This window comes from Varroa jacobsoni, unplaced genomic scaffold (assembly GCF_002532875.2).
Source record: "Varroa jacobsoni isolate VJ856 unplaced genomic scaffold, vjacob_1.0 contig02436, whole genome shotgun sequence".
Taxonomy (NCBI): domain Eukaryota; kingdom Metazoa; phylum Arthropoda; class Arachnida; order Mesostigmata; family Varroidae; genus Varroa; species Varroa jacobsoni.
The window spans coordinates 27,915-53,174 of record NW_019214815.1 but is presented as its reverse complement, the minus strand read 5'-3'; the positions used below and the strand labels follow the sequence as shown (position 1 = coordinate 53,174).

Here is a 25,260-nt window from a genome sequence, read left to right as displayed (position 1 = left end):
GTTTTGATATGTATTTTCTACAGCTGTCATATTTTTAGGGTATAAGAACTTGGATGCGCTCCGAAATGTAACTATGTGACTCATTTACATCGATCGGTTACAACGATGACATGTTAATTTAAGAGTGAAAGCTTAGCCCAGCACGTCACCTGTCTTAGTTTCCGAATCGGAGTTAGTCAACGACTTCAGTAAAACGAATTTAGAATCTTCGGTGGTAATTGGCCGAGAGCTAAACAGATTTGGAGATCGTCTATAGGCACTAGCAAGACGCTCATTCTATTATCTCCATGATTTGACCTTTGCCCTACTGTCACTTTCCCCTTTAATATCGCTGCTTCCGTCGAATTTATTCCGCTTTAACTTAGATGATCCAGTGTCCATTAGGTCTTATCATTTCGGAATGAGTCCCGTTTGTCTCATTACGTGACAAAAACAATCAATATTTTAACGCGTATATAGCATTTGTTGCTAATTGTTGTTCGATAACATGTCATTTGGGCCGACTGGATGGTATCACGAATAAGATCACTGCTGAAACTCTTCGGATGTTTATTGTTTATCATTGCAATCACGATTAACGTTGTCTTCTTGTGTGAGCCCTGTTAACTCTGGTTTAGCGGTGTTCTTCTTCACTTCGAATTTATTTTGCCGAACCCACATTAAATCGCCCTTAGACATCGAATTCAACAAATGAAACCTGGTTTTTATACCGTTATGTGATAAGACATAAGGGTCAAATGCGATTAGGATACCGTTTCATCATGTTCATCGCTGCTATGCAATCAGCAGTATGGTAGAAACTCAGACAAAGGGTTCTGTTTAAAGGAATGAATAGGGAGATCTACTCCAATATGTCATTTCGACCCTGGCTTAACTATCAGTTGAATTTGCCTCTTAAAACGTTAAAACTAGTTCTATTAAATTCGAAGAAATTTTGAAAGTTAAGAGAACAACTAGTAACCATTCACGTTCATCTATGATAGATCAATAATCATGTTGACATCGATGATTTTCATATATATATATATACGTATATATACATACAAACACACACACATATATATATATACACTTATTTCAATTGTAAAGTGTAAGGTTAACATAAGAAGTACAATCTAGTTTTTTTTTTTATACCGAAGACGTATCTGTAAAGCATGCCTATGTTCAAACTTGTCGAGACAAGTTCTCAAGTGTTAAAATCAGCGGGATACGTTTAAGGTCCTCTAGTTTACCTTGATTTACAAATTGTTATCATATGCGCGCAACTATTTTCAAAAAACGCTAAGTTTCTTTCAGTGTTTATAACGATGAGGACGCTGAATCGTATTTGGGACAATATTGGTTAAGCGCGTGATCTACGCTGTTTGTTCAATGGTCATTTTAAAAATCGACAGGCTAAATGTATTTGACTATTTAATAGTTAAAGCAGGCGGTGTATAAAAGCGAAAACTCTTTACTTATTAACTAATAACCAAGAATATCAAAGGTGATGAAATGACCAAGGCCCTGAAAGTGTTATAAGCCCGACATTAAAATTGTATGCTCTGTTTATGAGAGCCGCTACCAATCCCCTCTGCGTAACTCTTGTTCTTGGACCATTTTGGTGAAGATATCATAAAACTTTTTTTATTTTTATTATCTTCGGATGGTTTTCCTTGCCTTGGGAAAATAAAGCTGGGCGAAGATAGTTTTAGTAAAGGAGTACGTCTTCTGGACAGCTCCTCGCCGAATTTGCAGAACCTTGTAGATGACACCACTTCACCAACGATAGTTACACAGATCCACGAGGGAAATCAACGAAGACGCGATAGAAACAACGCCATTGCTAAATGACTATCAGATATAAACCTGTGTTGGCCATAGCGGGGTGCATCATCGTTTTGATATTACCGCAGGCTAAGTCGTTCGAAACGAATAACTCTGCAACAGTCGTTGTTGCCCTGCTTGGGTTTTATTTTAGGTTATTTCGAGTTTGGTCTAGAAATTGGGCATCAGGCCGGAGCTGTACCCTATGGACCGCCTGCCCTTATGGGCATTATTACGCTACCAACGGTCGGGAGGGTTTATTATCTGCTCAAAAGTGTTTTGATGGCTGCGGAGGTGCGAAGGGCTTACGTTGGTTGATATCCTTCAGCAAACAGTGACCTGCTGGCCCGATGAGGGCGGAATCTGCGCTGACATTATCATTAATGAGTTTGGACTTGGGTCGAAAACTCGGGTCGATATATAGCCATATATCCATTCAGTCGTCAGCTTTTTACTGGAACTGATATTTCTCCCACCGGAGTCTTTGTGGTCGCGCTCCGTCGAACTTACAACACAAATTACCTAGACAGTGTTTCACTCGAAAGACTCCAATGACAGTGTAAATATGTTTGTTCTAAGGTGTTGAGCAACAGTTCCCTATTCCTCCTAAACACTGGAAAGTTGTTTGGCTTTGCTGAATCATAGGTATGAACTGTACTCTGTAATATAATACGTAATATATAAGTAATAATGCGTATAATATACATTTTTCTTGTGTTCCCTATGAGCTTAGTTCCGACAGGTTCCTATCCGGCTAACTTATCGACCTTGTGCGATATACGCATTGCGTACGCGTGCATATGAAGGGTTTTCGTGCAAATACGCCTAAATCTACTTTCGATCTAACTGAGAGTATCAATTTTTTATACTAAAAATAAATAATGGGATTAAGTAGTTTTCTTTAAACTCTAACGCTAGTTTGACGTAAACCATATCTAGTAGGGGCAGCTCTGATCTTTTTGGTCATTTCTTCAGGAGTAACAGCATTTACATAGTTTAACTTCAACCCTTTTATTCGGTAGAAATCTTCACTCGTGTCCATATCTTCTGCTTTTTAAAGTGCGCGTTTATCGATCATCAGATAAAAGTGCTGTGAATTTTTCCAATATATCTCTGTCAGGCTGTTTAGAGAGTCAAGCAAATTCACTAAGTATATACAAGCTGAAGGGAATTATTGGCACGAAAACCACCCTCTATGTCACATCAGAAAGAAGACGGCTATTCTGCATCAGCTTCTGAAGTCTAGCGATGCTACTGCGAACATACGACAGAAGCCGATCTAGAGCAGTGTATTATATTTTTCGTAACGGAGTCCGATTGAAAGTAGTCGTTTATATTATAAAGAGCAATCCTCACTATAGATATAACTAAAAAAAGAACAGCATAACTACGGAACCGACGGCTATTGATTTCCTGAAGCTATCAGAGCCAATTTATACCCCGTATCTATAGTACACTGTGATTCTATGGAAAAAATTTTTGTTTGTGCGGGTAACCATTCGACGTTCATGACATAGCAACATCATCCTCATAAGAATCCTTTCAGCAACAGCCGGTCGGCCATTGTTAGGAACGTTAAAACTACAAAGTGTATCTCAGGCATCGATTTGTGTAGGGGACGCCTTACGTGCGACTCATAACGCAGCGCGGAAGATGGCATTTTTTTTTTGACGAAATCGGGCCGATTGTACTGATGTGTTATAACATCTCTTGAGCTGCTGGATTTATCAAGATAGCGTGTTAGATTGTGGCACTGATTTGGCAACTTGAACCCGGCCAGACGTATCGTCAGTAAGTTTTTCTTCATTATTATCAGTAGATTGTTCATATTATGGTAACTTATATATTTTTTCATCAATTTTTTCGTCTTTAGTGTCAGCTACTTTCACTATAATATTGTAATAGAGCAAAAATACGGTTACATTTGTACGCCGTTTGTCGATGTTGGCAACTGAATTTCACTGGATTTTAAATAGTCGACTGTTTATGACTACTTTTGTTGCCTTTCTGCTAGGTTCAAGGTATCGTTCTACCATTTGCATGCCAACTTTTAGTACACTATAAACATTCTACGGTAAATTTGCTTTAAGGTTCAACACGTCCACCTCTCGCCATTTAACTGTCTGATCAGGACGCCAGCCACTCGATATGACATAATTTTCGTAGCGAGAGTAGCAGAGAATTAGGTGTTGTTTTGCAGTGTCTTTAGCTTTTCATAGGCTCACTTCCTATCGGCATAAGAATATCGAATGCCGTCAGCCCGAAGAAGGGCGTCTGCCGCAGGGTGCGATTGATGTAGTACGTCGTTTATAGCCTATCAGTACGTTGCGCTTATTCCGGTTGGGGTCATAATCTATCGCTGCTCTTGCTGCTGTTGATCGCGTAGGTGGTGGCGAAAGACGTCTGGTCGTCCTCTCTGCATCGTTGTCCTTTCTTTCACAGCAAAAAACATTTCGATTACCTCATCCGCCTCATAAACGACAATGATTTTTGACCAATCAACAATGAATTGACACTATCGTTTATCACGACCGAGCATCGATCACCCGCAACAACGTCAGCACCTGCAAATTATATGCAGTTGATCGTATAGCAGCCAGCCAGCCAATATTAATATGGTCATGGAACTCCCCCGATACGCATCGCACAGTAGAAGCATGTCCAAAAACGCGATGACTACTAGCTGATGTTGAATTGTAAAGTGAAGCCCTTTGTTGAGTCCAATGGTGATGACTCTGCTTTGATCCGGCGCGGGGTTCACGACATGATCAGATTTAACGATTTCATAGCTGTTCAGCCCTCCAGCTAAACACTCACTGAACGATTTCGACAACTTAGATAGATAATTTTTTTCCATTTATATTCAGTAAATGAAACCGGCAAAAAATAGCTTTGAGTTATAAATTATTTTAGATATATATATATTTATAACGTGGAATATATAATGAGTCAGAATGTAAAACGTAGGCGCAAACAGACAGGTATCTGTGGTAGGCCTGCACTAAGAGTCCTTTAGATCAAGGTCTTAGCTTATTGGTAATGATGTTAAGTTTAATGATACCTGAGACGTACATATACCTCTTATCGTTTTGGCTCCCTCTGTCCGACATTTCGAAGCAAAGCTAACGCTCCAAAAAAAAAAAGAGTACGAACTATTCATTCAAAAGCATCTTGATAATTCGCCTTTTTCGAGAAATTGCGTATCTTTAGTAAGAAATGGAGATCGGTTCCAGTTTTGCCCGAGCCACTGCAGTTACTTGAACACGCTAAATGTGCGTGTTCTGATAATCTTTTGTTGAGAAAGTTCCTCCTTTTGGTGGCGTCGTAGTTAAGATTCCTTTGGCCATTGAGAATTTTCTGTGCGTTCATATGTGCTTGCTAGGGGCACTTTTCACTGCCGTTCGATCGGTCTGCTACGACGTCTGCTTAGAAAACAGTGATTTAGTCGTCTGTTCGTTTACCAATTTAATCGTTGCGGTCAACTGACTGTTGTCCTTCTCCTCTCACCTAGATCCGTGTGCATCTTTACTCTCCTTCAGAACCTGATGTCCTTCAGATGAACTTTGACATCTGCGGAGCCGCAGTTAACGATTAATCAGAATTATTATATTTCTTATGCTGTTTTTCGATATTACTATATAGTCGAGCAAGACCTGACCAAAACAGAAACGATAAAAGCAAAAAGGGTGTGCAACTAACCCATAGTAGACAAAAGAAGATGAGACTAAAAAAAAAAAACTTATGTAACACATTTGGAAAGCTAGAAACAGTTTTACTTCGTTTACGACTGGGTGCAAAAACATAATCATAATATTGGAAATCACATTGCCACCTAGTCGTCCGAAAGGCGTTAACACAATATTGTTTTTTGTTCGAATAGAGATCGTACTTCTTGGGCTAATTTGTGTAACTGCTTGCCAGAGCTTTGTATTTTGCTTTTGATAAGGATAAGCTATCTGAAAGGTCACTCTCCATGATATCATCTTGTGAAAGATGCGACTATGATACGGATCGTCGATGCCCAATGTGGAAGCTATCGTAAAAAAATGGCACTTTTCTACAATACTTTTCTATGCTTCGTATATTTTTGTGCTTGAAAGAACGTTTGTTGAGCACGGACTGTCCTCTCGAAAACTCAACAATTCCTCGGTCAGCCAAAACGGTTTACTCCTCGAGCCGGTGCCGCGGCGAATAACTGATCCTCAATGTAACTGAAGGCACTCACAAGTTAAAAAATTAACTATAAGCCACTTCGAATTTAATGGTTCAGAGACGGAAGGAAAAGCGTTCATTTGTTTCATTCCTTTTACACAGCACGTATCACTAGCTAATCACGTAGTACGTTTTATAATGTCACCTTTGCTTAAGTCAGTGTACCTAATTAGACAGAATAACATTATTAGCTTTTATATACTAGATCCGCTTCAGGCACTGCAAGGTCCATCTCTACACTGTTTGTGGCAATAGCCGGTGCCTAAAACTTTCGACAATATTTGTTCCCTTGAGAAGGTAGCATGTGACACGTATGGTAAAGCGTGTGGTACTGTACGATATTGCACAGCTAGGGCAAAAAACAAACTCTAACTAGGCATTCCAGGGTCGGATCGTACTAGTAGATAAACCCCCAAATCTAGCCATCTTGGTTTGCTATTCCAATTTTCAAGTACGGTTACCATGGCTATCGTATGAGCAAGCAGGACAATTATTCGAAAACTTTTTCATTTTCGATTATCTAAAGCAGACGATTGGTCATCGTTGTTAATGAAGAAGATGATACCGAACAGTGGCACACAGTATTTGCAAATATGCCTCTGCCTTAAGGCAGTAAACGCAAACATTTCTCGTATAATTCTGGAAATAAATTACTCTTTAAACTATGGACAATTTAAGGTATCTCGTTGTTGGCTGTGATTCCCAATAAGATAGGTCAAAAGTTGTCTACGAGCGTATTCAGAGAACAATTTAGTATCATAAAGCCATTTTTCCTTTCTGCCTGCAAGATCCCGCTGCCGCAGGCTATCGACGTCCAGTGAGTAAGTCTTATAGACCTAAATGGTCAGCATAGCTGAATATTAGGTTCCACAAGCTAGTATAATAACAAGAAACGTTTCGTGCACAAGTGTATCTGAGGGGTTAGAAAATGTCTGCTAGCTCGGCGAATATGGTTGGAACTGCGCCCTTTAGAAGCAAAATGGATGTACAAGTCCATGTCGCACGTAACAATGTATAAATGCCCAGTTTCATGTTAGCTTTTCCTATGAAGGCTAGCGAATAGGGCACGTTTATTGAAGGCAATAGGATTTCTATCAGAATCGATAAAGTGATAAAGGAAAAACCACGGTTAATTATGGCGGATCAGCAACGAGCAGTCGGGGGAAGAAATGCATCAACTGGCGACGAGTAAATCTAAGCTAAATTTAGAACAAGGGGTTCATGGAACGCCGTTGGGGTTCTGTTCGACTATGACGATGATTGCCACTACCTGCATCGTATCGCTAGTGGGGCAATGGAAAGTAAAGAAAGCTAAAAGTCATGCAGAACAAATTAACAGGAAATTGATGTTTGCAAGCAGGTCTGAGTTATGAATGAGTCTTTGTGCTGGACAATCAAGAATTAGTTTATTTACATAGTAACAGATGTTACCAATGATAGTTGAGACACAAAGCTATAAATTATCATAGAGACGATGTGATCGAAAAGTTGAGCTTGGTTAAGATTAACGGTATGGAATAGATGAGGCGCACTTAGTACAGGAGATAGTTGGCGGTTGTTAAAAGTTGGGAAGAACATCTTCGACAGAAAAAACGATCAGAGTAAAATAAACGTATAATCTTTGGGCGACCTTGAAAACTGCTCAAAGGCTTTTATCTGCTGTTAAGATCCTAGCGATAGACATTGACTAAGTCGGTGTTCCAAACCATGGTTTAATTTCGTTATGAAATCTCGTTGATGAAGTAACATGGACGAATTTCGTTTAGAAGAAACGGGAGTGCACAGGGGCGTATGCAGCGGGAACCGGAGCGTAAACGGGAACAACGTTCGAGGCTTTAGACTTGAGCCTTTGTGATTCGAACTGAAGGGCAGCTTCCGCTCCGGTCGGTGCCGTAGACTGAATGGTGACATCGGCCGGGTTTTTCGATTCCGTTCCGAGTTCGTTGGTGATCACGTCGGCGTGGAATCCGCTGTCATCAGCCCAGTATGTTACGGTCCTCTGACGTCCATCGGTCAGCGAGATAGTGTACTTGCCCTGAATACGGCCAGATCCATCGGTGGACTCTTCAGCAGTCGAGGATCCCTCTTTGTCCTCGGTAGCGTACGAGTACTGGTAAGGAGCAGGAGGCCCATATTGTTCCTGCTGCTGAATACGCTGGCCAACGGCGTACGCGGCAAACGCAGCTACGACTAGAAGGATAAAGAACCTCATTTTGTTTGCGTGTTGTGGCTTCTTGTTGTCGTGTCTTCGTGATAGCACCGTTTAGCACAAGATGGCTGGCCTCCGATGCGCGTAGCGGTTTTATAGTCAAAGTGGTCAAAGAAGAAGGGATGACTTTTGAAGGTAAAGCACACGAGTGTTCCCCCAGAAAAGCCAGCCGGATAGACGCTCCGGTAAGAACTGTAGACTGCTGTACCGTGCCCGTGGTAGTTTTCGATTGACCAAGCGGCGTCATCTGCTAGATACACCGCACTTCCCTAACAGAATTAATTGATTTCGTCTTCTAATTCCAATTGTGAATGTACTGCTTCGATCAGAGAAAGAAAATTCAGAAGACGAGTAGGAGATTTGTCTATTAGATAATTTAACAATGGTAGTAATCGTCGCGGTGGTTGAGATGCTTCGAAATAAATTGTTACATGTTCGTTAATGCGTTGATACTGGATGATAAACGTGGTACGAATAGGCTGAGATGTGTTGAAATACAGCTAGTTCTTACCGATAATTAATTTTACATCGGCCTTATAATCGGAGTACGGTGAGCGAAAGCTTTACGTTAAAAACCTAAATTTACTATATAACTGTTCGAATGCCTTTATATTGCAATTTATATGCTGCGTAATGTGATTTACTACTTCAAGACAGCATCAAGTAAAAGGAAGGGGCAGCTTTTAAGGCCCGTAGCTGAGGTACAGTGACCTGATTTATGGTTTTAATGTTCAGTCTCCAAGCGAACGTATCGAAATGTTATTCAATAACATTATTTTGCGGTGGAGATTGATGTGTACAATACAACAACCGTAAAATTCAGACAAAAAAAATAAAGACCTAGAAAAAAAATCATCGCTTTCATATATATATTTATTTAGTGGTATTCGTAGAAACATAGATAATAGACCCGACACTTTAATATCATCAATAAATCTTAATAGTCTTGCATTTCTTTTTCGCCATAACGTTGCAGGACACACGGACATTTTTCAAAATGTAAATAAGGCCAACAGCCAACATAACAATGAATGAATAACTCAGACGCGACACGTTGACGAATCGCCTAGATAAATCACCAGCAGAGAGAGACTTCACAAGTCAATATTTATACTGCAGCCGTTTTCGTTCTCGGTCTGTATATCTATCGATACATTGATTAATTTGCGTAGGCACGGGAACGGGGAGAAATACTTGTAGATCCGCTGAAGCTGTACGGCAACATGCCAATGCGCCTAAAATAAAAAAAAAAAACAATGCCTCCTTCGAACGAGGAAAATAAAAGGTCGTTAGATAATTCATTGAATTAGTTACAACATCCAGGACTAGCTGGTGTTGGCTCATGGTGAGAATTTTGTTACATGTTTTGCAACTCGGCTCGACACCTTCTACTTACAACCAGCGAGGTCTACATAGGGCGACAGTCACAGGTCATGCATTTATCAATTAAACAAACCTTGTGTTTATTTTTACAATAACTGTAGTGATTAGCTAGCACACGGGTAATTCAATGTCACATATTCTTGTGCCTAAGCATTAACTAAGCTTTGCTGGTAATTATTAAGCCGGCATAATCTGAAGTGTATTTCTCAGCCGTTGCTGGCATAGCGGCAAAGGAAGTACCGCCATTGGTGTACAGTACGAGCTTGAAGTTCAGCGCGGTATGACGAGGTTCCTAGCTCGGCTTTAGTGCTAAGTTGCGTAGAAAATCCTTAGCAGTCTCAATGGCTCCATGATTAAGAACATAAAAACGTTTATTTATTTGTGTTGTCAAAATGTATTAACTAAAGTTGTATTTCAATTGGGATATTTGTAACAAAACAAATTGCGCAAAAGAAATAGCGTCCCTTTCGAAAATAGACGCCCTTCCAGGACAAAGCATTTATATCTACGTATCTTAACAACCCAGCTATTTTATCGTAACAAAGGCATACGCATCAACCGGGTCGCTTGTTTACCTCATAAAAGTCTGCTGTTAAGTGCGGGTCATAATGTGTTTAGTGCTTTCACAAATATTGTTTTTTTACACTGTGGCTATCTGCGTTAATGGCCCTAATTCATTTCTAGATTATATATCGTTACTTCTATGGGAAACCGAGCGTTAAGGTGCTCGCGTCCCTTACATTTGGTGGACGACTCTTCTGCCTTATTTGTTAGTACGAGTCTTAAATATACTGTTATGGATTATTACTTACAACTGAATAACGTTCCCTTAGCAAAGTCAATGCTCGGAAGAATCCTACACGTTGCTGCTCGTACTTGTAATAGATGGATGTCTTTTTGCCTACCTGCAGCACTGCTTCGTTATGCAACACGCCTTGCCCCCGTCCCCCGCTCCCCACTACAAGAAGGTGTCAGAAGACGACTCGTCATCACGAGGTCTGTATACGATACCTGCGTGTCCATTCTTCCTATATGCACAAGGCGTAACAGACATCCTGGTATATCGATGTGCAATGTTTGTGCCGCTAACCTAATCGATAGCTCAGCCGGTGACGTCCGGCCAACGGGTGTGAGAAACGATGCGTTGATTCGAGTCCGCTATTCTAATTGCGATGCAAACATTAGAGGAAAGTAAGATAATATTATGAGTCAAATACGAACAGCAGCTACCTAAAAGCTATGAAATTGTTCATCCTCTTTGTGGCTCTGGTCGTCTGCGCCATGACGCAGACAATTACCGCGTAGAAATACGGCCCGCTCGCACCCTATCCGTATTCAACTGATTTCGATGCAAATAAGGCTTGCAGAAACCAATGGACTACTTCAAGTCCGAAGATACCCACACGTATACAATGCACGCACGTGCCTAGATCAATGTGTGTGATAGATTTATGCACATCTAATTTTTGACGTGCAACAAAAGGGTACGATAGTGATATTAGCATTTAATACCCATCGTGCTTTTGACTAAACGTATTGGAATTGACATTCATGTTTAGCTTGTTTATTTCATTTCAAAGTAGCGTGGATAGCAGGAGGTATGTAAAATAAGCTATCGCGTAGTACTGGTTGTCTTAACTGGCTGTCATTTCGAAAGTGTGCAAAAACCGACCCCAGTTTCAGCTCTGTTTAATTTCATAATTTTTCGAACTGCTAAAATAATGCTAGCTATTATGTGCCCAGTAATTATATTGGTGAACAGAGGCGGAGCATTTTCAATGGAACTAACAAATGCCCCTAGTATCTTTCCTGGCGGATATGATGAACAACAGAATTATTCGAGCCGCAACCTGCATCTGACGCTTACCTGCATGCGTTGACGCGCTACTCGTTATCGTACGTACGTTCCGATTGATCAGCGCGATTGTTGTCGTACGTGACGGTTTTTCTATATGACTAGCTATTCGAAATATACAAATCTGTCATGCTAATGCGTGCCACATTCACGCCGGCAGTGACGCTGGCCATACAGTTTGTTTACATTTACACTTTCGTCCAGAGGCAGCATCACGTTGTTAATAACAACAAAAAAAAAAGTAAATAAACAAGTGGTCTGCGGCGTAAGGAAGGATTTTTACGTACACAGATGGGAGAAGACCAACGGAACTTAAAGATTACTGAAAAGCTGAATGCAGGTTTTATAATGAAACATTGAAAAAGAATATTGTACCTCCTAAGGAGCTTAGATCATCTGAATCCAGGGTAAATGTTACTATAACGTTACGCTTACGTAACTTACGTACGTTGCTCTACGGAACTTGACGGAGCTCAGTTCCGATTAAAGGCTTGCGTCGACAAACAAAAGCCAAAAGAAAAAACGATTCAGGTCAAACATTTCTGAGGCGACGATGTCAGACGTAATTTTCGCCTAGCAAGAATATGGCACCGAGGTATGTCCCTCGCGGTACGAGAAAGAGTATTCAGAGAGAATTGTCGCGGAGTCTTTCAGCGTCGCTTCTCAAAAAAAGGATTTTTCTCAGCTCGTACCAAGTCTTCTAGATTTTAAAAGCTCTCACTCAGAATACACTTGAATCTATTAACGTATTCCCTAAACATTCATTGAGAGAGAAAAATAAACATCGTAAACCTAGGTTTCGTGTGGAATCGGAAGGTGGGGCCTGTAAAAATTGACGATACACATTGAATGTGGCTAGAGCGTTAGGTTAGTAGAGAATAATGAAAACGAATTTTATTGAAATAGCATCAAAATTAGCGCATTTTATGTTTTTGTATTTGAACATTATTGAATAATGAGCATATTTAGCAACAACGAAACCACAACACTTCATTACGTAGGTGGCAAATTATCAAGTCAACTGGCGATCGAGAGGTGGGACAACCAAAGGGATATTATTATTACCATCTACGAGATTTTCCATGCGGCGGACGGTAACTGGCGACCGCTCCGTCCAGTCTTCAGAAAATAGACGAATAGATTCATTTAAAGATGGTATTTGCAATATGGATGATATGATACGTCTATGGATAATTAGGATTAGTCTCAGAAGCGAACCCAACTGTGCTTCTAATCTTTATATAGTAAATCTAATGAAATGTAATTGCCGTTAAGTACGTATCTAATTACAATGTGCACAAATATCTAGGAATTATTTAGAAGAATTATTTCGAAATTTTGGAAACTAATCTAAAAATAGACAATAGCCTATAAAATTCAGTGTGAAGTTATTCACTTGGAACGTGCGATGAGACAAATATTAATCACAATAGGCAAACGTATCTCGTGGAGGGAGGTAGAACGGTGTTCTTGTGCCACCAGTTCCTTGCCACGCGATATGATAAACCGTGTTCAATAAAATACTAGTAATAGAATTGCGATTGGCTATAACTAGAAATTACAACGGTTGTGAAGACCTTTGACCAAAGGTCCGACCGCTCGGACGTCTCCTGGACAGATCAGTCGTGTGGACATACGAAGCTGTATATCAAATGCAGCTTGGATCTCGGCCATTTGGCCCCATCTCTCTTAGTAACATACACTGAAATCCCCACCATTCCTATGCAAAAAAGCCCGTTCACGCCTCTCCATCTATTGATGGTAACTGTCTATCTGTTAGCGTCCTTGTTTGCTCAACGTCCGCTACACGTACACGAGCTAGTAAGAATTAACTAGAACGGCATGCCACTCAAACCTGCCTGATCAGTTGTATCAGGGCTAGTACAGGAAATGCGGCAGATGCTGTGGCGATGGCACGGTATAAATGTTCGCGTCGACCTGCCATATCGTCAGTCACATCATAACATCTACGAAGACAAACTACCACCAGTTGACCAGCGTAAGGATGAAGTCATTCATTGTGCTAGCTGCTTTCGTAGCTGTTGCTGCCGGTCAAGGGCTCGGCCAGGAGAAGTACGAACCCCCTGCGCCGTATCAATTCGCCTACGCATCCGAGGACAAGGAAGGTTCATCCTCTCACGAAGAGTCAACCGATGGATCTGGACGGATTCAGGGCAAATATACAATGCAGTTAGCTGATGGCCGTGCTAGAACCGTCACCTACTGGGCAGATAACACCGGTTTCCATGCCGATATTATCACGAATGAACTCGGCACGGAGTCAAAGAACCCTGCCGATGTGACGATCCAGTCCTCTGCCCCCACCGGCCCAGAAGCCGCCCTGGCTGCTGAAGGCTCTCGCGTGAAGGCTCGCGCTTCGTACATTGCTCCGACTATTGTGCCGGCCCCTGCTGCGACCGCGTTTGCCGCTTTGGCGCCCATACACAACCGTTTCTTTCGTGCCTAAACTGCTTTGAATTAGTCGACTGTAAACGTAAATCTTTGTTGCGCTTGTAGCCAGGGATCAGAACGTTAACTAATCGTCTTTAATAAACAAGTGCCGCTACCGGCAATTGAATTTTTATAACTTCCTGCGAATGGACTATAACCTTTTACACCTTACAGACGGTGAACAGTGGTGCCAAAGCTAACTTATTCGGTAGATAGATAGGTAGATTCTGGTAGAACTGTTCCAGTTAATTTACTAGACCTCTTTAAGCTGTACCATGAATTTCGTCCACTCCTCTATACTTGACTTGATCATCCATGGAATTGAATCATAAGTATCGACTCATAAATCTACTGTTTCCTAATAAGGTTTTTAAGTCTCTTTCTATCTGTGGCTACTCTATCCCTTGTTCTACTCTTCCTATTGTAAATAAAGTTAGCCTCATAGCACCGATCTGTGTCGAGTTCTTCTAGCTTCACAAATAACTTAGTTCTTCCTGTTGTGTACCTGCCAAATACATACGACAGTTTGGGTCTCTTAAATATGTTTTATTGCTTGTCTGTTTCTCCCTGTAAAAATACAGAGCTTTAACACATATCGATTTCTATATTATACGGCCCCTTACTTCTTTATTTTTTATTACTTTATTTTTCCAAGTTCTCCCTAGAAGACTTTGTTAATTCTGTTACGAAACGTGGTGATATTGCTCGTAGGTGACAGATTTAGTAAAATTACATTAACATATAGGGCATTGAACACAAATGTATAAAGGAACTCTGTCTGGCCCTTAAGGCTATTCCTAGTTAGGTCTATATTTTAATTCTTAAATGATATCCCTGTGGTATAAGTTTTCTGAGAATAGTGGTACAAAATTAGAAATATCTTGCCCTGATGGTAATCATTTCCAACAAACCTAGCTGATGTTTATATACAAACATAGTTAATATTTATATGGATGTTTATATTAGGTGGCTCTGCAGCGCATCAGAGGTCAACAGATCAAGCCTGTTCCCTTTGGAACGAGCATTCCCTTTTCCTATGATGGAAATAAAAGTATTTGTTGATTTTAAGTAAATTACGTAACGGTTTGCCTATCGATGTGAGTGTATATGCAAAATGATCATTTACTCGGTTTTTAAATTTATTGGCTACAAATGTAATAAATTTTATTTCCATGTTTATTAAAGAAACCTGCGAGATCATTTCGGAAGTGAACAGAAGTAGCATAAGATCAAATTCGAATCTCGACCATATTACAAACCCTTTGAGTCAGGTTAAATAGGTTCATATTGGCTGTACCTAGGGAAAAGGAAATGTTTCAAGCAATAGGCAAACAAAAATTTTGTAAATTATTTACTTGATCAATATGAGCACTTTGTTACATACGCAAAATTGTGCCTAAATCTATGTTTTCATAGGAATAATCAAATGCATTTTAGGCCTTTTTTAATGAAAGGTTATCTATTTGAACGCTTGTCTGGTGCGTAGTGTACGTCCGGATCCGACGTTCCTGCTGAAATGACGCCGAGATCTCCTTGTACGAACACGTAAATGACTTCATCGCTAAAGAACGATGATAATAAAGAAATACCGATTGCTTATTTCTGTGTCCTGGAAGCCTGAGAACAGCACGGTTATTAGGGCGTTAAAGCTCCTTTTTGCAGGTAGCGTATGATAATGATTAAAAACTTTTAACTTATGTAAGCGTTTTTTAAAATGTATTTACTTCGAATTGCTTAAGAGAAGTATACTTTAGTACCCATTCCAAGCTCATGTCAAATAACAAGTCAGTAACTTGTGACCTAATAACTCACCATCCTCAAGCAAAGATTTAATTACGTTTTCGACAATATGCGCTCTTGAACCCAGTGCGTCAGGATCGTAAACTGCTGGCCGTAAAGATTTAGTTACTATGTCAGTAGAAGTACCTAATAATATACCGTTATAATATAATAATATAAAAGAATAGCGTTGACTTTTAGGGATAACGTTGGAATAACTGTAGGGAACAAATGGCGTTACGGCCGTCTTGGTCGCAATAGCGAATACAAAATGCTCCCCATACTAAAATCTTTGGGCAAGCTCCCGTACAAAACGTTTGGGAAAATTCAGCTTTTTTTTTTTGTAATGTTGAAAATTGCTTCGCTCAAGCTGCGCTAGCACATGTATCGCACAATTCTTAATAAAAGTTTCAACTTGAACAGAATTTTTTCTTCTACCTTCTTAAAATAAGTCTCGCAGCACCTAATAATCAGGAATTATAGAGATTAGGTTGAATAGACGCAAAATATCGTATTCGATATAAAACTATATGTTACTGAAGAACCTGGAAAACGTTCGCTATCTAATTAACGACAGAGCTTCATATAATCAGATGCACTTGGGCATATATACATTTTTATTATTGAGCATTATTAAGAAGTAGGACTAGGAGATTTAGAAACAATAATTAGAAAGAAAATGGCACAGGTGAAAATATCACAGAGGGCAATGTTCATAGCTTAGAATTAGGAGCTAGGCAAATGAAACTATGCACGGAAGAAACGATTATGCACGGGCGCAAGAGTGGCGAGCGCATCAGCAGCGGGTGCCGGAACATAGATAGGAGCAGCGTACGAGGCTTTAGCCTTAAGGCGTTGCGACTCGAACTGAAGGGCGGCCTCAGCTCCGGTTGGTGCCGTAGACTGAATGGTGACATCGGCTGGGTTTTTCGACTCGGTTCCGAGTTCATTGGTGATCACGTCGGCGTGGAATCCGCTATCGTCAGCCCAGTATGTTACGGTCCTCTGACGTCCATCGGCTAGCGAGATGGTGTACTTGCCCTGAATACGGCCAGATCCATCGGTGGACTCCTCAGCAGTCGAGGACCCTTCTTTGTCCTCGGTAGCGTACGAATACTGGTAAGGAGCAGGAGGTCCGTATATCTCCTCCTGCGCTAAGGCACTGCTGACGACGGCCACAGCGGCGATACATACAATTGAAAACGTTTTCATGGTGCGCGTACTGCTTTTAGCTATTGCCTACTTGGTTTTTAGCTCAATTGCTGACCCGTTACAGCTGTTTCCTCCTTATAACAGAAACCCCCCAACGTTAGCGAAGGGTCGGTGGGTGAGAGTCAAATGAGACCCTACGACATGATGGCCGTTCATCTTCTTCGCCGGCTTTGGACTGACCTCTCAGAAAACGTAGATTTACGGCTGCCGTAATACCAATACCGGCAAAATCGCGTGCACTATGGAGAAGATGCTGGATGGTCAACTGGGGGAATATGTGCAATCCTAACGCTCCCACCTTTACATACCCAGCTCTGTTATGCTGTCATCACTAATCAGACAAAGTACTTAATATCATCGGATATGATTTGAACTGCTTATTGGATTTGCCAGCCGGACACAACAGTATTAGACAAGATCCGGTCGCTAGCGCAACATTCGGAGGGAATTTTCTGACAATTGCCATATCCAGACTGTTCTTCTATATGTGCCTTTTTTAAGGTTCGTGCGAACCATAAATTGCTTATGAGCGATCATACAGTGGGAACAAACAATTCTTCCCTCCTGCTTTAGGTGGCCATTTCGTTCTTGAAGCTTGCTTGTAAATGTTGATTAGTGTACTCCGAATGAAGAACTAACGCTAAGTACTCTTCTTGTTTGCTAGTGATGACGTACTTCAATTTACATCATCGATTGAGTTGTGGGAACTTTTTCAACTTATGAAAAGCTCGAAAATAACCATGAACATTTTTAAACATCAACAACAAACGCATTTTATTAATATTTGAATTTGACTAAGATATTCATTCGTTCATTCATTCATTCAACGGGGAATTAACAACAACGTTTGTCTATATTAAGCATGTAGTTTGAGACCTGAACTTGAGGTCAGGTCGACCTTTATTGAATAACAGGGAATACCTGCTCAAAGCGTCATGCAACACGCGTCTCCATTTTTTGGTGAAAGCCTAAAGTTCAAACTAACGAAACAGTTAGTCTGAACTGCTAAGGAGTGCTATATCGAATAAGTTGAGCGGCATATTGCGCCAAGTTAACGATTATATTGACAGACAAAATTGTAGGTATCAGAAGTCGTGCCTAGAGTCTGACTTTAGGCAGGTCGAAGCTTATGTAGATGGATATAACGATAGCTGCTCAAATTGTCACATCTGATGTCTGTATGAGCATGTAACCTTAAAACTTCGCGAGCGTACATAATTAAACAATCTGTATCAACTTGAAGCATCCCATACTACTCTTGTAGTACTCTGCGATGTTGCGATATCTTTATATATGGCACAACAGGGTTAAATTAAATTCTAGATTGAATTACCCATGGCAAGTTGCAGTCTTGTAGGCGAGGTTTATGCAATAAACCTAGGAGGAAACCACAGTAAGAAATTATGAACGAAATATAATTGCAACATAAAATTTATATACAAATATTGGTCATGTAGCGAAAAAAAACTAAAAAAATTATTATACCCAGCAATGTGTTAGGTAGACTTCATGTTGTTTATTAGATTAAGCTGCATTAAAGGGATCCACATCTGAGTCCAAACGAACGGCAAGGATAGATCCTTAATTATATAATGAATTTATTTTTAACGTTTCATTCTATCATGTCAGAAGCATGCGTGTGCAAGATGCTCAGTGCTTCTGTGCGCGAAGTCTGCTAAATATGCAAAAATTTGTATTTGCTTTGTTCTATAGAGACGAGGCAAAAAAGGATCGTTGTCGTAAGATGTATTGGTAATTCATGTTAACGCCGTACCAAAAAGGCACATGTGAGAAACTTTATAGGTTTCGTGCTCTACGTTGGTCTCCAGCACCACCTTCGAAGTAACAGGTTCGCTCAGGATACTGACTACAGGTAAACACCAAGTATGGGCCCACAAGGAAAATAACCTTTAACCTATTCTGAAAAGGGTTTTCGGAATGTTTTTGGCAAATAAAAGGTTCATCCACAATGAACGAACGACCTATTTGAAAAGTTGAAGCAAATTGCTATTCAGTCACAGATAGATATGTTGTTGCCGTTACAATCATTACTTTCAGCCTAACACAAAGTTAGGTAATATTTACTCTTAAGACAATATGAGCTTTACGTTTAAGGGCCATATCGACATTTCAGTATGAACAGTATGAATGAATAATGTCGTAATAGAACGGCGGCGCTACAAAAGAAAACGCAGTCCGAGGGGTTTTCAGAAGAAAGGAAAATGGATAGTGGTTTGCGAACGGATTCAATGTACCAACGCGTACTTCTGAATTCGCCGACCCAATGAAAAAGCGAGTCTTACTCTTTAACACCAAATACAGAGAAGAAAATAAAGCTGAATTTTGAAAGACCAGTGGATAGCGGAAAAGCGCTCTATGGCAGTGCGTTGAAAATGGGTGGATTTCCGTGTCTGTCCTTCCGCACAACATCTGATCAGACGACACTGCCGCCGCTACTTATGGCCGCTGTCTGTGCACAGATCGCCGATAGCTTGTTCTTCTGTTCGCCTCTACGCGTGAGCCGGTTTCATTATGGGAGCCAGTATTTTAACATCGATTATATTATTTATTATTATTACTATTTCTTCTATTGTTTTTCTCGCGCGTTCTTCGTTTGTCAACTTTTCTGTGATCGATGTAGCAGCGATTTATTGAAAACTCAACGTTCGAACGCTGCTTCTGCTGCTGGTAGCGACGCAACAATGGCGCGCGTAAATAGCCACAGTCAGAAGTCAAAAGTCAATGTCGCTCAAGTTTCGTTCGACAGGCACCAAAGCAACGTGGAGTGTCAATTTCTCCATGGAACGGCAGAATGCCGCAGTATATGGGTCGTAGTCGATGCTCAAAAATACCGCGGGTCACAGTCTCTCTACGATTAACGCTCACAGACACACACCTACACGAAGCGTAACTGGCCACTGCCAATGTCGCGTGCGAACGAGGTATGTGCGTAACGTCACGTGGGTGTACGTTCCTCCCCCCACCACCGCTGCTAAAGGACCCCACGCACAAAAACTAACGGTGGCGGGGGCAAATGCCGCTGCCTTCAAAAGTTGAGGGCAAGCGTTGGTCAGTTCGATAGAATACATGTTTAGAGGGGTGCTATGTCGTTGTCGTTGTCGTTGTTGTAAATAACGCACAACCCTTCCCCATCGATTCGTTCGTTTGTTCGTTACGAGCAGTGGCGCCGGAGAGGGAGCAGTAAGGGAAAAGAGCAACATGCGATAAAAACGTTCAAGAGCGTAGCAGCAGCGGCGGCTGTAGCGCAGAAATGGATTTAATTGATAGGACTATGCCATTGCGTAATCAAGCAAATCTAATTCAAATCATTTCATGTGATAAATAATAGCAACAGCTGTACTAAGACCCGGTGACAAAAACGACGGTACCGCGCAAAGGCGCAATGCCATATTGGGCCTATCCGGCATTTGGCCAAATTCGATGATATGGCGGCCAAATATAGCTCTGCTAAATGTACGACAACAAAAAAGAGAGACCTACGATATAGGCATTTTCAACTAACAACAGAGAAAGCCCCAAAGCCAAGACAGATCAAGAATTATTGGTGCTTACGCTACGACATAAATGGTACAAAAGCATAAAAGGTCTCAAGTTGACCTTATTAATACGTAACGTGCTGCGCAAAGAGAAATCCATTTACAGAAATTTTAAACGAAGGTCAAACGCTTGCCCGTTATTGTCTCAATGGGTAACCAAACAAGTAGATGTACAAGTAAGACCCAAACATGGAAATTTTGTTACCATTGAAAATGCTGTATGTGTTGGAAAAAAGCCATAGTTGTTCAGGGGGATTGCAGAAGTATAAGATCCTGCAAGAACCTGCTGTACACGTAAAAGTTACGTTTCACATTGGCCATTGGTTACCGTAATGGAAAAAAAAATTAATATGTACACACACACACAACTCAGGGATTCTCAGGGACGAAGCACTAATAAGTCTAGCGTATGTGCTAACGGGTATCGAAAATAAAAATTGTTGTTTGTATTGTTATTATTACTATGCACTGAGAATCTACCATGGATAAATAGCAAAAACAGTCCTGTGATGCAGGCTTACTACATGTCCTTTACGCTGACACGCGAAAGGCACTAAAACGCTGCACAGTAGATACTTATTCCCAACTGTCGATACGACCGACCGTCGTGGTCGTTTGGTAAATAGGACGGTGTAGCTCATGGCCTCGAGATTCTAGGTTGTTGCCCTAATTTCGACTCAGTAAATTTTTCACCTATCTCCTGGGGTCAGTTTACCGTGTTGTTACATCTAAAAGGCATCAATACCGTTTCACTCGGTTCTCCTATTATGATAGACTCAAGAGGATCCCTTTTATCGTCACCATAAAACGAACCTCGCAGATATCCCGTCTTATACAGTATGCCTATTGATCAATCGTAGCCATATCTATCCGTTCCTTTTACGCCTTCCATCAATTAACATTATAACGAGAACGTAATTAATTCCTATAATTTTTTGCATATATATATATAGAGGATATAATAATTTTTTGTTGATTGATCGTTCATCAATAGCTCGGCTTTTCAGAATAAGAACAATTTATATTAACTGTCTATGAACGCAATTGTTAAGTTTACTGCAAAACGAAGACGATTAACGTCCTGGGGCATTGGATTCGCTATGGCTATTGCCTTTTTGATGTCCAGCATTCAAGGCCCCCGGAGGTTTTATCCTCCTGGCACTTACATAGGCTTGCATCAGCCATTGTATCAACTGTTTTTGATACGAAATGTTATTAATAATTATAACAACGGCAATGCGTTAAAAAAACATCATTGGTTATAACCGCCGAGTCGAATAACGAGTATTGGCTACCATGAGAGAAGCTCGTAAAAAAAGTATTCGGTTCTGTCATAAAACACGTTGATCGCAAACGCATGGCCAACAAAATTTGATGGTATGCTCTTACTTTTTATTTCAAATGAAATACCGAAACACCATTGCGTGGTGCACTTCTGTAGCAATTCAGGGCCCCTGAGTCAATTATGAAGAGGGATCGCATAGCATCCTATTCTGCGATTCGTTATAGTCGGGTTAGGGCAACGTTGTCCGTCAAAATAGACAACTTCGCTTCGCAGGCACAAGGCTAATCCTTCTTTTCGGTGCGTGGTACCTATTTGACTTTACCCCGAAATTGGTAGAGAAAAAGCATCGTACATACAGAAATTTCCGTTGCAGAGTAAATGACGAAAAAGCATCAAGCCATGTTTGTTGTGGTCATATTGTAATAAAAAAAGAATAATGCTTTAACAAATACTAAGAGGCAACCGGCTTTACTGCCTCCGACACGTAAGATCGCTCAGGCGGACAGCTCTCCAATAGACTTTTTTGTTGTCTACAGTAGAAGGTTAAATATCTCTTATTCTAGAGGATGTCGCAACGGAAAATACGGTATGACGCGACTATCTATCAGAAATTGTATCCAGCTTTTAAATTTTGCATAGATACGACATGTTGATCGCACCAGCCCTTGATGTGATCTTCGCAGAACTGCTACAACGCCAGGGTGGCCAAAACAGTTGGAATTAAAGAAAGCTCCAAGATTAGAAATCGTTATGGCACAGGAAACGGTCGAACAGAAATAGGACCAAGCTGTTTTTTTAGCTTTTTTTGATGCATCAAACACAAAGTATATTTCGAAAAAATGCAGTCGCTTACAAAGTAAGGCTAAATTTCTATTTAATCGATATCGTTTCGGAATCAGACAGACTTTCATCACGTCGATCTGAACACGGCTAATACGTCCAATTGAAGTTCTCGATAGAATCGCTTTCAAAACATCCTCAATGTCAATGTTGTCCCCCCTTTCTGAAGTGTCTTTTTAAGTAAATAACTCGATTACGACTGACACAATCCTATGCACCTGTACCCTTTTTCACATATACAAAGCGCTCTGGTCGTGCCTATGAAGTTCACGGACAGCGTTTGATTGGGGCGCTAATCAAGTAATTCATACATCCACTGGAAGCAGTCGTCTCGAGGACACTCGCTTGACTCCTGGCCATTGAAGCTAGAAGAAAAAGAACCGCATTGAAAGAAATCTTCTAGAAATCGTGTTTACGTTTCCACAACTGCTATCGCACACGATTACTGGTTTGACCACGTCTAAATCTACTGAAAGCCGTTAAAAGAAACCGTGCTACCCACGGTCGTGGCACGCGATTTGCTATCATTCAGTCGTTCCTCGCTAGAAAGTGTTTGTGATCTGGACTCGCAGGAAATGCCAGTGCATCAGCACCGACGACTTTCTGCTCAGTCGGATTCTTCTTTTTTTTTTTTTCAAACACTGTCATTTATAAACGTATGTCTCTTTCGCGTGTGTGCGTGTTTGTAAACGTGACCCGCAAAAGCTTACGTCGACCCGTTTGCCAGCACAACGCTATCGCCATACCTACATATATTAAAGGGTTGGTCAGAAAGATTGCACTTATACTAGCGACTTCGGTTTCGACCGATCGCAGTGTTAGTGGCTCAAAATGAGTGAGAAAAACTGAAGCCCTCGTTGGCTGATCGTATATCGTGGGGCCAAGAAAGTATAGGTGGGGGTTATGTTTAAGTGGAATAACAAAAAGAAAAGAGTATTTTAAGGCGATAGCAAGTGTCTGTGTGTAAGACCATTACCTGGCTACCGTTGCGGTAACGCCTTTTACGATTAACCTTTCCCCTGCGGCGACGGACGTCGATGGGGTTCTGGGGATGCTTCAAGAATTTCGAAGGTTAGCCGGGCCAGGGGATCCAAGCTATTATGACCGCCGCAATATAAACGTGGTAGCCCTGTTATCAGCCGTCAACAAGAGGAGAACCGGCATGCTTCTGCGTTTGCCGTTAGCGCTGTTATTGGCGTCGTTCACAGAACGATACGTACGGTCAAACAGATCAATAACACTTCAGCATAGAGATGAGAAGCAGATAGCATGATCAGAAGCTGATGCAAGGGGCTCGATAGGAAACGATTTTGGATGTTGGCTTTGCCTTTTCTAGCATGCTGCTATAGCAACCGGTTAGATATAGTAGTCATAAGAATTTTTGTTATTATTTTTGATATAGAAACATTCATAGATTCCAGTAGGCGAAGAGTTGACCATCGATCGTGGGTCGCTTGCTCTCGGCATCAAAGGCCATACAGTTTTCTGTCGGTATTTGTTTCATCTTTTTTTAGGCTTGATAATGCCCTGCCCGGTGCGTTAATAGGCCAAGTGCGATCGTGTGCTCTGACTTCCATCGTAACAAAATGTTTATCGCGGTCTGCACGCACGGCGTACGATTCAAGTTACGACTTTCGTAGCAGGACCACCGTCAGGCTGGTAATCCCAATTGTGTAATCAACTCAATTAAGCCGTATGAGGACTGCGTAGAATTATTACTATTATTTTTCATACGCACCATCGTAAGTAGAAACCATAAATGCTACTTTTAGTGCTACCGAACTAACTAAGTAATTCGGGGAGTCTCGTACAGCGTATTTTGTATTTATACCAACCAATCAAGACGTTGATCAGGTTTTATCGCAGCTATTACACGTTTGAATTACGTAGGCTTATGACTTAGCTGGCAAAGGAGCTGTTTACAGATCTTCACTTATTTGTATACGCCCGTTTCATACGTCTGCCTCTTCACATCCGGATCTGTAGACAGAAGCTGTGCATACGACAATATCACGTTACTGTTGAAATCTTATTATCAGATGTAGCCGTCTATGAAGAACTCGCCGAAATGTTCAGATCCCGTTGTCACTGACGATGATGGCAGTGGTCTTGCTGGACATTAGTTATTAATCTACACATGTACACAAGGTGGCGGCACGCCACTCTGAACGTGATTAGTGACATATGTATATATATATATATGCAGAGGTAAAATCCATTTCGCTATGGGCGTTCCTTTTTTTTTTTGTCTACCATCCTTGTAGAAAGTTACCGCTTACCTATTTTTCACGTTGTGGTTCGTATATGTCAAATTACCATTGAGCAAACAGGTCAGTCGTCTAGCGAGAATATATATATATATATATATATATGCGCTATCTGTCTGATCTTCATTAGATGGAAGTAGCACTACTATCTATTCGTATTAGGCTGTATTGCATTTTGAGCGCACCAAGTACGAGAAGGAACAATCCGAGGCCCATTTTTATTAGGACCATTGACACACTACAGCTGGCCACAATGGGTTTGCAGCTGTCTAATAGAGAGAAAAAAGCAAATGGCACTTAACTGCATTAATGACCCGGTTCAACATGTGTTGAAAACTATTCTAGTGCCCCTTTTCGTCAGCATTATTCTCGGGGGTTGGGGGTGGGGGCTGGAGGGGTCTGAT

The 25,260-nt window shown here is 41.0% G+C and overlaps 1 non-coding gene and 2 pseudogenes across 1 annotated transcript; 1 reads left to right on the top strand and 2 right to left on the bottom strand.

Annotated features, from left to right (window-relative positions):
- Positions 1–7,904: 7,904 nt before the first annotated feature.
- LOC147751850 (cuticle protein 10.9 pseudogene) lies at positions 7,905–9,485 on the bottom strand (annotated as a pseudogene).
- Positions 9,486–13,395: 3,910 nt separating this feature from the next.
- Positions 13,396–14,367, top strand: LOC111272495 (cuticle protein 10.9 pseudogene; annotated as a pseudogene).
- A 1,912-nt stretch (positions 14,368–16,279) lies between these two features.
- LOC111272497 (cuticle protein 10.9) lies at positions 16,280–16,977 on the bottom strand. Its single transcript, XR_015315758.1, has one exon. It is a non-coding gene; the product is annotated as a cuticle protein 10.9 (transcript).
- Between the last annotated feature and the right edge of the window lie 8,283 nt (positions 16,978–25,260).